Source organism: Ovis canadensis, chromosome 11 (genome assembly GCF_042477335.2).
Source record: "Ovis canadensis isolate MfBH-ARS-UI-01 breed Bighorn chromosome 11, ARS-UI_OviCan_v2, whole genome shotgun sequence".
Lineage (NCBI taxonomy): Eukaryota > Metazoa > Chordata > Mammalia > Artiodactyla > Bovidae > Ovis > Ovis canadensis.
The window spans coordinates 37,239,982-37,253,139 of record NC_091255.1 but is presented as its reverse complement, the minus strand read 5'-3'; the positions used below and the strand labels follow the sequence as shown (position 1 = coordinate 37,253,139).

Sequence of the window (13,158 nt, the reverse complement as noted above, 5' to 3'; positions counted from 1 at the left end):
ACTTGATCCGTGATCAGCCAGACCTGACCCAGAGGGAGAAGGAATTTCATTGTGAGAGGGGAAAGGAGCCTCTAGCTGTGAGCCAAGAGAAGGCTGGCCCCTCAGCTCGAGGCCTTTAATAGGAGGCACCGGGCACAGAGATCCTGGGAGGCAGGGGGAGTGCAGTGTTGGTCTCCGTGTGCAGTATTGGCATCTGTAGTAGGTTAATGGTTGGCAGGGAGCTTCAGCATCAAGTTATGAGGACCTGACTGAGGGGAGCAAACTGGCTGGGAAACCAAGCACAGCCCCCATTTTGCAAAGATCCAGAACAAAGCACAAGCTAAAATCCCCCAGAATAAGCATGGCACAGGCTCCCAGCACCAGGGCACAGGCAGCCAAGACATGGCAGGTGCAAAAATGCCCCGCCGCTGAGCTCCTCTGCTCATTGTTCTCTTGTCTAGGCTCAGGCCTGGCACCCAGTTATCTTCAGCAAGTAGAGGGCTACCCAGCCCAGGAGCCCAGGAGGCATGGCTGTAGGGATGGGAAGAATACAGGCTTGGTGCACTTCCTTCACAGCTGTGGTAGGTGGCGGTTTTATGCGGTCAGCACATCTGGAAAATGTTTAGGGCGCTTCAGTGTTCAGAGATAAACCCTGCCAGCCCACCTGTCAGGGCTGAGCTGTGTGCGGAAGCCCAGGTCACTGCTGTCCCAAGCTCGGTGGCCATAGATGATTTGTAGTGGTCCTGTGTCCGATGTGCACGGTATGCTTTTCAATAACAATCAGTGGAAAACTTGGATCAAAACTCATCCGTGACTGACACAGACCGCATCTGCAAAGATCATCTCTTGCAGCATCTAGCTTCCTGGGATATAAAAACCCAACCTGTAGTAAGGGTGTTTTTTCTTTTTTCTTTGGAGTGTCACGGACTTGTAAAGGAAGAAAAAAGGGACATTTCATTTAAAAAAAAAAAAGTTTATCATGTTGTAAAGTAGTATTTTGTTTTGATTTTTTAGAAAAATTTCCTGTTTAAAGCATCATATTCATTTGATTGCTCTTTCATTATTATATGTACATACTGATTTATAAAGAATAAAAATGATATAAATAAGTGGACCTTAGTTGCCTCATTTAGTTAACATCTTTTGACAGTGATGGTAAATGTAAGTAAAAGGTTGGAAATTTCACACAGTACAGAAAGGTGTACTATGGTAACTGAGAGTTTCCTATGATTCTCAGCAGTGTTATACAGAGGTATATACATATACATGTGTATATATATATAAAACCTATAAATAAGGGTGTGTGTGCGTGTTTGTGTGTGACACAGATTCCCACCGGCTCTCTCTTTTACTTGTGGTAATGTACATGTTTGCCACTCTCTCAATTTGTCCTCCCCTCTTCTCCCCTGGAGCCAGAGGTATTGTTTTTTTGGGGGCGGGGTGGGGGGAACATGTCATGTAGGTTGCCTAAAAGTAAAATGCATTTAAACTAAAAAATAGGAGGGGGTGCTCAGCATACTGTAATTCTTTGCTTTTTAACCTAATCAAACCCAGAGGTCTTATCCTAGCGGCATGGACACATTTTTCTGATTCTTCTGAGGGGGTGTGTAGTATAACGTAATATGGGCTCACCATGATCACGCGAGTCCTCTAACGATAGACATTTTGTTTCCAGCATTTTTCTGTTCTGTACAGCGCTGCAGTGACCATGAACAAGCTGATTCTCCAGATCACTTCTTCTGAAGGTCAGGGCATGTGTAATCCAGGGGCTGGCAAGTTTTTTTTCTGTTAAAGAGCCAGGTCACGTTTTCAGCTTTGCAGCAGGCCACCCAGTCTCTTGTAACTACTTGCCTCTGCAGTTGTAGTGCACCAGCAGCTCTAGTTGGAGAAACAGATTATAGTGTGTGCAGTGGAGTACTACCCAGCCATAAAAAGGAGCAGGGTTAGAAACTAGAAAAGCTAGAGATGAAATCCACCTTATTAGTAAAGTTTCCGTTTTTCCTTTCTCCATTCTGATGAATCATCCTGTGAGCCCCAGTTTGTAGATTTTTGGCTTCAGTTACAGTCCTGGCTTAAATTTCTCCCTCTTTTCCAACAGAAATGGAACCCAGGGAGAAGGCGATGTGATTATATATATTGTTTTAACATTGATTATCCAGGACCATGTAATGTAGGAATTTTCTGATGTGCAATTTGGAAACAGCTGAACCGCTTCTGAGAAGTGCACAAACCAAGTTAGCTTGAGACCTTTGTGATTAATAAGATAGAACTATTTCTCTTAAAGCAAAGCCAGGGATTAAGGCTTTCTTAGGGTTAAGAGAACATTCGTCTTGCAACCAGGGATTTCAGTGTCTTTCTACCGGAACAAATGCTTTTTTTCAGATCTAGACACAGTATGAAAAATAAGACCCTTTGCAAGGTGCTTGGGAAAGTTCTAAGTGGTTCCCAAGTGGGGAGGCCTTTGTTCTGGAGGAACAAGCCTGACTTGAGGGGTGAATTGGAGGGGCGCTGGGCCCATCATTCACGGCTGGAGTAGGTCAGAGAGAAAAGTTCACATCTGGGTGTTACTGACCACCAAGCCCTTTCTCGTGGTCCTTTCAGAAGTGAAATATTATCAAGCTTACCAAGAGCACAGACCTCTAGTGTAGATTTATTGGGGGAAAATACCCCTTGTCCACATGATAAAGTTATATATTTATTTTCTTTGAAACTCGGGGTAGGTAACATGTAAGGACTTTGTGCTAGTTATTTGAAGAAATATGCTAGCAAGTAATACTAGCTAAAGTGTTTAAATTTGCCCACCACACAGTGCCTGGCATATAGTTTGTCAGTTGCCTGGATGAATGAGAGACTTAGCATTTTTCCAAGGTCGGTGGCTATCGTTGTATGTGAATGTGTGAAGGTGGTATGGTTTTTGCTTTGTAGCTGTTTGTTAAACTGTCCATGTAAGTCGGTGGCTTTTTTCTCTTTGTATGTGGCCTTTCACGATAAAAATGTTTTTAAACATTGTAGGAGAAAATGTAAATGAAGTAAATACTATACGTAGGGTTTGTTTCTTTTCAAGGTTTCTGGGTAATATGCTTCAGTTTGCCTTGTCAAGATGAAGCATAAACATGAGAGTGTTTGCTTGTCAACACATGGAATTTGGTAATTAATTTATATTTAGAAAACCTTTTCCAATTCTGAACATTTTAGGGAACAGGGTTTCCAAGTGCATCTCACTAACAACCAGGAACAGCTGCTATGCTGTTTTCAGATGGCTTCGCTGTGACATCTGTGAAAACAGACAACTTCAGTAACTGAGTGCACCTCAGTCACGTGGCGTGGAACAGCGTTCGATGCTGTAAGGGGGCCAGAGCGCCCCTGGAGTCAGACGGTATGCCCACCTGCACGAAAATACACTTGACTTCCACCTGAATTCTAAATGTACCTGTATTACATCACCAGTGGCTCAGTGGTAAAGAATTCGCCTACCAAGGCAGGAGATGTGGGTTCAGTCCCTGGGTTGGGAAGATCCCCTGGAGAAGGAAATGGCAACAGCCACAGTCTTCTTGCCTGGGAAACCCCATGGACAGAGGAGCCTGGTGGGCTCCAGGCTTAAGAGTCAGACACGACTTAGTGACTAAGCAACAACACAAGGGTTGAAAGTTGCATTTTAACAAGAAGTGTAAACTGTTGACACAGTACTTCATTTTGATTGGTACCTGCTTTACATTGGAGAATAAAAAGTTGATTCCTTATCAATAAATCTGATTTGGAATGGGCATTTACAAATCTGGAATAAATAATGATGGCTTACCTGGCAGCGTTGTTATGACCATTATTAGTCAAAATACAAAGGAAGTTCAGAGTCTATGTCCTTCATGCAAACGTGAAACAGAACTGAGGGTATTTGGGTGGGATGGGTTTGGGGAGGCAGGCGGGGAGCAGCACCTTTGCACCAACCATTTGGGTCTGCTCTCTTGCCAAAGTGTTTTCTGGATTTCTTTCACTCCCTCCCCCAACCCCAATCCTTCTGGGTCTGCATTTCACAGGAAAAGACAAGATCAATCTTTTAAAAATCAGCCAGTTAATTAAGGGAAATCATGGGACAGTTTCTTGTTTCGTAGCTGTTCAGATTAAATGTGGCAAAGGGGATTCTCTTTGACTCTTGTAAAACTCTTCTTAGTTTTTCCTAATAAAAAGCATTTGCTGGAGAGAAACCACGGACCCGGTTTTCCTTCCCTCAGTGCTTCCAATTAGGGATCTATTATCTCATTCCAGATAATTGGAAAAGGATATTCAAAATACTGCTCCGTGTAAATATGGCTTTTGCCTGCATTCTATTACTCAGGAGTTCCGAACACATCTGGAGCGAGGGCGGCCCCAAGGGCATTGAAGTGCGCTGTTTGGGTTGGCAGGGTGACATTAAAGTATATGCCAATTTGTAATGGCTTTTGGAAGCAGGCAGTTTTAAACTCTCCCTGAACTATTCCCCTGAGAAATTATTCAATTAAGTACAACTAAAATTAATGTTTAGCATTTTTTGTTTAAATAAAAGAGGCAGCTATAAAGGGAAATCTGTGGTTCATGCTTGTGGATTTTTTTTTTTTTTCGCTCTCAAATCCAGTGCTTGAGAAATAAGTTAGTGGCCTGGAATTGGTGCATTTCCTAGAAGAGACCTAGGTTGCTGGGTCCTCTTTACCACTTTCACTCTGAACACGTCTCCATAGCTGCCTGGGCAGGTTTAGACACCTGGATGATTATTCAGTTTCCACATGTCCAGCACCAGCTGGGGAACCATGGGGAACGCAGAGCCAGAAGGACTCCTCCGTCTGTCTTCCTTAGTGCTTCCCAGGCTTGAAATAGGCAGAAGTGATCACCTGAGGGTCTTGTTGAAATGCAGATTTCGATTCATTAGTTGTGAGGTGGGACCGGAACTTCTGCAGGTCTGTTAAGTTCCCAGGAAATGATGCTCTGGCTGCTGGCCTGAGGGCCACACTTGGAGTAGCCAGGTTCTGCGTAGTAGTGGGGTGTACTTTGGGGGTTTGGTACCTAGACTTGGCTTGATTTCTAATTGGTGGCTATCTACTGGACTGGTTCATCCTTTCCTTGTGTTGAATGCTAATTTATAGTCAGAACTACCAGATAGAAAAAGATTGAAGCATCCTTGTAGTGGCCACTACATACCCTCCTGATCGTCCCACCTGGTGTGCTGTCTCCTCCGCTCAGTGTGGTATCCACTAGGAATTCCTCACTCGACAATCTGTCCTTTGTTTTTTTCTCATTCTCTTTTTTACCTAAAAGTATCCTTCTGTCAGTCTATCCTTTGTTTTTTCTATCTCAAAAAATCTCTCTGTAGAGTACAATTCTGATCATGTCACTTGCTTGCAAAAACCCTCCAGGGGTTCTTCTTTGCCTAAGCAGTGTTTCCAAGACCTTCTGAAATTTTGTCATATTTATCTGTAGTGTTTCTTATTTAAAGTTTTTCTTTGGACTTAATTTTTTAAATTTGATTTTTTATTTTTACCAAAGTAATATATTTTGATTAAAAAATCAGAATTAAAAAAATGAAAATTAGAAGGCTTAGGAGAAGCAAATCTTTTCCCCAGCAGTCCTCCTCTCTTCAAAGTTTTATCAGCCAGAGGCATTGCTTCTAATTGTCTTAGTGATTTGAGTGTCAATCTCTGTAGTACAATATCTATATTTCAAAGTAATTCACTCCTGTTTCTTTATGTTTTCAATCTTAGTCCCTGTCGACTTCCTCCTAAGGAAGATGTTAATTTAACCCACAGCAACCCCGTACATACACACTTCCCCTCTTCCCCGTTGCTCACACATTTTCATTAAATCATTGTTGATGGAATCGTGACTACATAAATGTTCATGACCGAGCCACCCACGGTGGGAACCAGAATTAGACATTATTTGATTACATCCTTTTCCTCTAAAGTCACTAACTGCCTCTTTGTTTGTTTGTTTACTTAGTTGTCTTTCCTGATGCTTTTTCATCTTCCCCTCACCTCCGCCACTGACAGAATTGTGAAATTCCTTTCAATATGGACAAACTCTGTCGGTGGCTATCTTCGTCTGTCCCAGCTACTGTAACAGGAATCAGAACTGTTATTGCTGTCCTAATTTCTGAAAACTTTCTTGTTTTCTGAAAGTTTCTATTCTGCCTTGGTATAGTTTTATAGATGCATAGCCTGCTAACTCTCTAAGGAGGTGTGTGTGTGCTTGTTTCATTTGCTCCAAGAATAAAATAGAATGCAGAGTCTATCAACATATTGTATAAAATTGGGACGTTTTCCATTTTCAGCAGTTCTGTAATTGATGGGACTTGCCCACCCCCAATTTTTAGTTGTTCTGTGCTTCATAAAGGACTTTGCACTTGGATTTCTTTCCTGTACTTGGAGAGTTTAAACATACATATAAAATAAAACACAAAGTTTATTTAAAATGCGTGTATACTCAGATAGCAAAGATACATGGGCGAACTGTGGCTCCAGGTGACCTGTCTGTAGGTCCCTGCCTAGAACCTTTACCCCCCGCTTTTTAAAAATGGAGACACACGCTTCAGATAGATCCAGAGTGTGAAAACTGGCTGGAATAAAGGGAGGTAACTTTTTTGCACAGGAGGAATGTTCCCTTCTAAAGGGGAAATGTGTTTCTTCAAGTTATTTGTTTCTTTTAAAACAAGAGTATGTGGTTAACTTCAGGTTTCTGACTGATAGGTGTCATGGCACCAGATCTCTCAGACTCTATGTCTTAACCCACTCTCTGGGCTTCATCAGATATCTTCTATGAGAAAGGGACATGCAGAGAAATCAAGGTGATGTTCCTCTGGAATGGGAAAAATGCAGACTATGTTTAGTCTGGAGGTAGACATAGACCTGAAATTTGAGACATAGGAGGCATGAGCTACCAAGCAAAGCTTTTGAATTGAAATGCAGAGACCCGTCTCCGAGTCCTACTGCTTATTCATAAGGTAGCTTAGACAAGTTGCATAATCTGTGTGGGCCTGTTTGGACATCTGTAAAATACTCTGTTTCCCTGTCTATCTTCCAGGATTGTCAGGAGAATTGGATGAGATAATACATGATTACAGTACATTAAAACTGTATTACCCTCATCATAAGTATTTTTAGAACTCTTCTTCATTTGTAGGAAATCAGACTGAAACAGGAATGGAAGCCCTAACTTAGAAGTAATGCCACTTTATGGATTTCATAAAAAGCTTGTCTCTTTTTGTTGAGCTCTCAGAGCAAGAACCAAAGAATGACGTTTAAGACTTTCTCCATCTCTCCCATTTTCTTTTTGGACTTATCTGCTTTGTTCTTACCATGTTCTAAAAACTTCAACATGCTCTGAATAGTCAGCAGCTGGGGCAGATACGGAAGCACAAGGCTGTGATCCTATTAGCAGTATTGAGTCTAAGAGGAAAAGGAACTGCTCAGGCAGGCAGATCCTACTGGGTTTGAGACGTAGGCTCTTTCTCAAAGGGAGCAAAAGTCTAATGGTTTGGGTCTAGATATTTCATGAGAGACTGTCTAGATGCTTAAGTGACAGAACGGAGCTAGGTAAAAAATGTCCACGATTCCCTGTAATCACTTGTAAGAGGGGAAATGTTGGCAGTGACCTTGGCTCACTGTTGGAGGTTACATTCTCAACCAAAGTTGTGACATTAGATAATCATGATTATGACCAACATACAGCATCACAACAAGTAAGAACGGTACATTTTTATAACAGTTACAAAATAAGATTTCATAGTTTTATAGCATTTAAATAATTCCACCGACTACGCAAGAAGCCGTATGTTACTACAAGATATATACACAGCATAAAGAAACACTCAACTGGATCATGGATTTGGCTCAAGGAACTCACATATTCATTGTACTAAGTAATAAACATTTACTTAACAATAGTTTAGAAGACATTTATAGGAAAAACTTGAATGATCTCATCTTCAAAGAAAGCAAAACAAAACAGTCTTGGAACTTTTGCTCTGCTGTCCCCTTTTCCTTTCTGAATGTTAGGAAAAAGTCCCTGAAACGGGTAGATTACAAGTAAGGGATGCTGCTTCCTACATTTACAGTACAGCTAGATGCTCATATCACAGTCTGCTTTCCTTCCTGGAATCTCCAGCCTCCTACATGATTCTTTTTCTTTTTTTTTTTAGTTTACATTCATTAAGGTTCACTGTTTATTTATTTGGCTGTGCCAGATCTTACTTGCAGCATGCGGCATCTTTAGTTACAGCAAGTGAGATCTATTTTGAGTTGCATCATGCGAGCTCTTAGTTGCAGCATGTGGGATCAAGTTCCCTGTCCAGATATTGAACTCAAGCCCCCTGCATTGGGAGCCACTGGACCACCAGGGAAGTTCACTCTTTGTGCCGTAAAGTTCTGTGCGTCTCGACAAATGCATGATGTCGCATATCCATCATTACATATCATACAGAATTTTGTACTCCCTGAAAATCCTCTACGCTTTTCCTGTTCATACTTCTCTTCTTCCCGAACTCCTGGCCAATCATTATATTCTGTTTATAGTTTTACCTTTTCCAGGATGTCATGTAATTGGATTCATACAGTCTGTAGCCTTTTTATTCAAGGTGCACAAAAACGTGTTGATTATTTTGAAATCATTTAGTCAGAGCTGAGCCACGTTGTCACCAGGATTCCAGTTTTCTGAAATAATAGGAAGTGTATTCTTATTGTCATTTTATTTGCTATAGCAAAGATTCTGATACGGCTTAACTTTTTCTTTTTAAAGTACTTTTTTTTTTCTTGAAGGGCTAGGAAAATGGGTGAGGTCTATATTTTTAGCCCTATTATAGAGTCGTTTAATGCCTAACTTAAGATGTTATGCTTTTAGCATCGTGTCTTCAAATTAGGACTGATAGCATCTTCTTGGAGCTCTGTGGTTGTGTGTGTGTGTGTGTGTTTTTTTTTTTTAGTGACTTAAAATTTCATGTTTCTCTACTATTGTTAATATTTAAAAATTAAAAGAATTTTCTGGGATTATCAGGATGACTAATGTATTGTTTTGCCATGCGATTCTAGCTCACGTTTGTGATTGTCTTAGAAGTCCTTGGCTGGTGGGAAAAAGACAGTATACTTAATATGTAATGATATATTTGCTTCCAAGAAAAGGCCAAAGGCTGTCACTGTGCTGTGTCTAAAGGATGTCTCCACCGCTGGAATAAAGAACAGCAGGACAACCCCAAAGGACCTATACTTTAGTCTGTATCATCTTCACGTTTCAAGCAGTAATTTACTACTCACAAAACAAGCTTCCTCTGTCAGCATGAAATTAATGGTCGTTAAAATAGAATTTTAGTTTTCTATTTTTAATATGAATTTATATTTTTGGAGCTACGGAATAAAGAGCTATAAACATAAAGAATATATCCCATCGTTGATGTTTATTTTTTTTTTTTTTTTTTTTTTTAGTTTTTTATTTTTTAAATTTTAAAATCTTTAATTATTAAATTCATTCCCAAAAATGAACCCCCCTCCCACCTCCCTCCCCATAACATCTTTCTGGGTCATCCCCATGCACCAGCCCCAAGCATGCTGCATCCTGCGTCAGACATAGACTGGCGATTCAATTCACATGATAGTATACATGTTAGAATGGCATTCTCCCAAATCATCCCACCCTCTCCCTCTCCCTCTGAGTCCAAAAGTCCGTTATACACATCTGTGTCTCTTTCCCTGTCTTGCATACAGGGTCATCATTGCCATCTTCCTAAATTCCATATATATGTGTTAGTATACTGTATTGGTGTTTTTCTTTCTGGCTTACTTCACTCTGTATAATCGGCTCCAGTTTCATCCATCTCATCAGAACTGATTCAAATGAATTCTTTTTAACCGCTGAGTAATACTCCATTGTGTATATGTACCACAGCTTTCTTATCCATTCATCTGCTGATGGACATCTAGGTTGTTTCCATGTCCTGGCTATTATAAACAGTGCTGCGATGAACATTGGGGTACATGTGTCTCTTTCAATTCTGGTTTCCTCCGTGTGTATGCCCAGCAGTGGGATTGCTGGGTCATAAGGGAGTTCTATTTGCAATTTTTTAAGGAATCTCCACACTGTTCTCCATAGTGGCTATACTAGTTTGCATTCCCACCAACAGTGTAGGAGGGTTCCCTTTTCTCCACACCCTCTCCAGCATTTATTGCTTGCAGATTTTTGGATCGCAGCCATTCTGACTGGTGTGAAGTGGTACCTCATTGTGGTTTTGATTTGCATTTCTCTAATAATGAGTGATGTTGAGCATCTTTTCATGTGTTTGTTAGCCATCCGTATGTCTTCTTTGGAGAAATGTCTATTTAGTTCTTTGGCCCATTTTTTGATTGGGTCGTTTATTTTTCTGGAGTTGAGCTGCAGAAGTTGCTTGTATATTTTTGAGATTAGTTGTTTGTCAGTTGCTTCATTTGCTATTATTTTCTCCCATTCAGAAGGTCGTTGATGTTTATAGTTAAATAATTTAAATAGAATAAACATATTAATACTGTGGGGTATAGAAGAAGTTTCTAAATTTTCTAACAAACTAGATACAACTCAAAATTAGAAAACAGTGACTTACAGTACCTGGCCAGTTTTCAGTAAATATTAGGAGCTGTCATTTTGGTTTCAGGTAATAGGAACTTTCAGATAATAGTGACAGACTAGTGTCTTCTGGCTGCCTTCTCTTGCCCACGCTTGGGCTGCACTCGGTCCTGCAAATCAGGGAAATTGCCCCCTTTCTTCCCTTCCCTGCTGCACCCAAAGTGCCGCTCAGCACAGCGCGCAGCAGTGGACCGTGCCAGCCCACAGACCCGGGAGCTGCCGCCCTCTTTCCTGAAGCGCTGCCGTGGGGGACTGCGCTCTCCTCGGGGCGCTGTTCTGGTTTTGTTTTTGTTCTTCCCTCCTCCTTTGCTTTCAGTTTCTGTTCCTCTTGCTCTTTAAACACTGACGTTCTCTAATATTGTCCCTCCTTTACCTAGCCTTCTCTTCTTGTTCGTTGTGTCTTGTTTAATTTGAATTTTTCAGGTAACAGTACAGAAAAACCATGTATGCTTGGGTAGTGCTGTACTTTTAACACATGGATAGATGAGTCTAACCGCTGCCACACGCAGGGGACCCAGAGCGGCTCCATCATCCGCTGGTCCCCTCCCCCGTCCCTCAGCCTTGGTGGTGACCAGCTGCTCTGTTCTCCGTCAGCATAGTTTTATCTTTTGGAGACTTTCATATAAATGGAATCATACATATGAACTTCTGTAGTATTCCACCGTGCTGTTGAGCCCATCCAATGAGTTTTTCTAATTTGATTTCTTGTATTTTTCAGCTTCACAGTTCACATTTGGCTCTTTTCTGATTTCTGGTGTTAAAAAAAAAATATATATATATATATATATTTTTTTTTTTTGGCGAAATCATATCTTCATGTGATTCAAGAGTGTTCACCTTTACTCGTTAGGTCATTTTTATTTTAACTGCTTTAAAGTTTTTGTCAGATAATTCCAGTGGCTGTGTTATCTCAGCATTGCATCTGTGGGCTGTGTTTTCTCGTGCATCTTGAGATTTTCCGGTACTTCACAGGCTGAGTGATTTTGGATTTGATCTTGGACATTTTGATTACTATATGATGAGACTCTGGTTCTTGTTTAAAAGGAAAATTTATTATTTACTTTATTATTTCCTTTCCTGTATCTTTGCCCCTCTTATTTTTTTCTTCCACGTTTTGCCCTCTTTAATCTTTTCCTGTGACTCCTGGGAGATTATTCCAGTTTGTTTTCCAACTGAATCTTTCATTTAGATTACAGTCTGCCTAACTGCTTCACTGTGGTTTTTAATTTGACAAGTGTGTCTCTACCTGGAGCCCTGTTTGTAGTAACTTAGGTCAGTCCCTCATTGTGGCTCTCTGTTGTGTTGCATTGATTTAGTGTCTTTTTGAATCTTGTTTTGTAAAAAGAGAAACCTCAAGAAACTGGTTTCTCTTTTTCTGGAAAGAATTCTCTTTTCTAGCGCAGAAGGGGTGAGGGGAGGGGAGAGGGTGCTCCTTCTGTATTCACACCCGTTGGCTGTTGGCTCGTCTGCACACACGGGCCAGTGTCTTTTGTTAGAAGTCGAAAGGGGTCCTAATCTTGGCATAGGTCTCTGTCACACATGTTACAGCCCAGTTGAGGGAAGACTGAAAGGTCATTGGGTTGATGGTGGGGAGGAAGACGGAAGGGAGCCTGTGCCTCCTGCCCAGCCTGGCCCACCTGTCCCTGCTTAAGATGCGAGCAGGTACAGCCAGGGAGCTTTCTCCTAGGCCTCCAAGGCCTAGTTTTCCCCAGAGGCTCCGCGTGGGTGCGCAGTAACTCCCCGCCCTGGGGCGCCATGGCCGATGTGTTACTTTTCCTTTGCTGTGTCACAGGTTGATCTCTCCTGTTCTGTCTCCCTAACCCCTTTCCTAGGGTTGGGGTAGGGTTAGGGTTTCCTAGTGTACAGAAAAGTGTACTATTAGATGTTATCATCCACCCCATGTTTAGTTTCCATGATAGGAATAAAGGAAGTTAAATGCCCTCAAGAAAAGCTCTTTATTCACTGTTTGTTGTTTGTTTTTTTTTAATGCTTGTCTTCAAATGTCATTAGCGATATAAGCCAAAGGCATAACATATTGACTTTGCAAGTGCCAGCATCCACTGTGAGTGCCAAAAGATACCAAACTTATCTGAAGATAAGCAGTACACTTCTTGCACTAATATGGAATTTACTGAGACTGTAACTGAGTATAGAAAAATTGAAGATAATTAGATTCAGCTCTGTTGGCACTGTGTAATATTTCTTGCTGCTCTTTAATTCAGTTTTGCATCACACTTCCTATTGTCCATTTTTTCCCCTTCTGTGTTGGAATGGCACTTGGTATCTCGAGTTAATACCCAATAGAAACATAAGTTCCTTCTTGAAACCAAATGCAAATAATTACCAGGAATCAAAATATCAGTTGCCATTTGGAGGCTGTACTGTCAGGAATCTGAAAGAGTCAGCTGGTTGTTTCTTAACCTGTGTTCTGAAACCTGTATTTAATTTGCTCATAACAGTCTGTGGTTAGGGAAATTCCCCCCTTAGAAGCTGCTAGGCTGCAAGGTGGGAATTCCCCCAGGCTCCTTACCCTTGGAAATCTCCTTCTGAGGTCATATTAAGAAGTGA

At 41.2% G+C, this 13,158-nt stretch overlaps 1 protein-coding gene and 1 long non-coding RNA gene across 5 annotated transcripts in view; one reads left to right on the top strand and one right to left on the bottom strand.

The window, feature by feature from the left end:
- The window catches only part of STX8 (syntaxin 8), a 200,609-nt gene that overhangs the window by 100,389 nt on the left and 87,062 nt on the right, over nt 1–13,158 (top strand). The window lies entirely within an intron of this gene.
- On the bottom strand, nt 7,686–11,144 carry LOC138447514 (uncharacterized). The gene is made up of 2 exons (XR_011259864.1): nt 10,573–11,144; nt 7,686–8,654 (listed from the first exon to the last, which is right to left on the bottom strand). It is a non-coding gene; the product is annotated as an uncharacterized lncRNA (long non-coding RNA).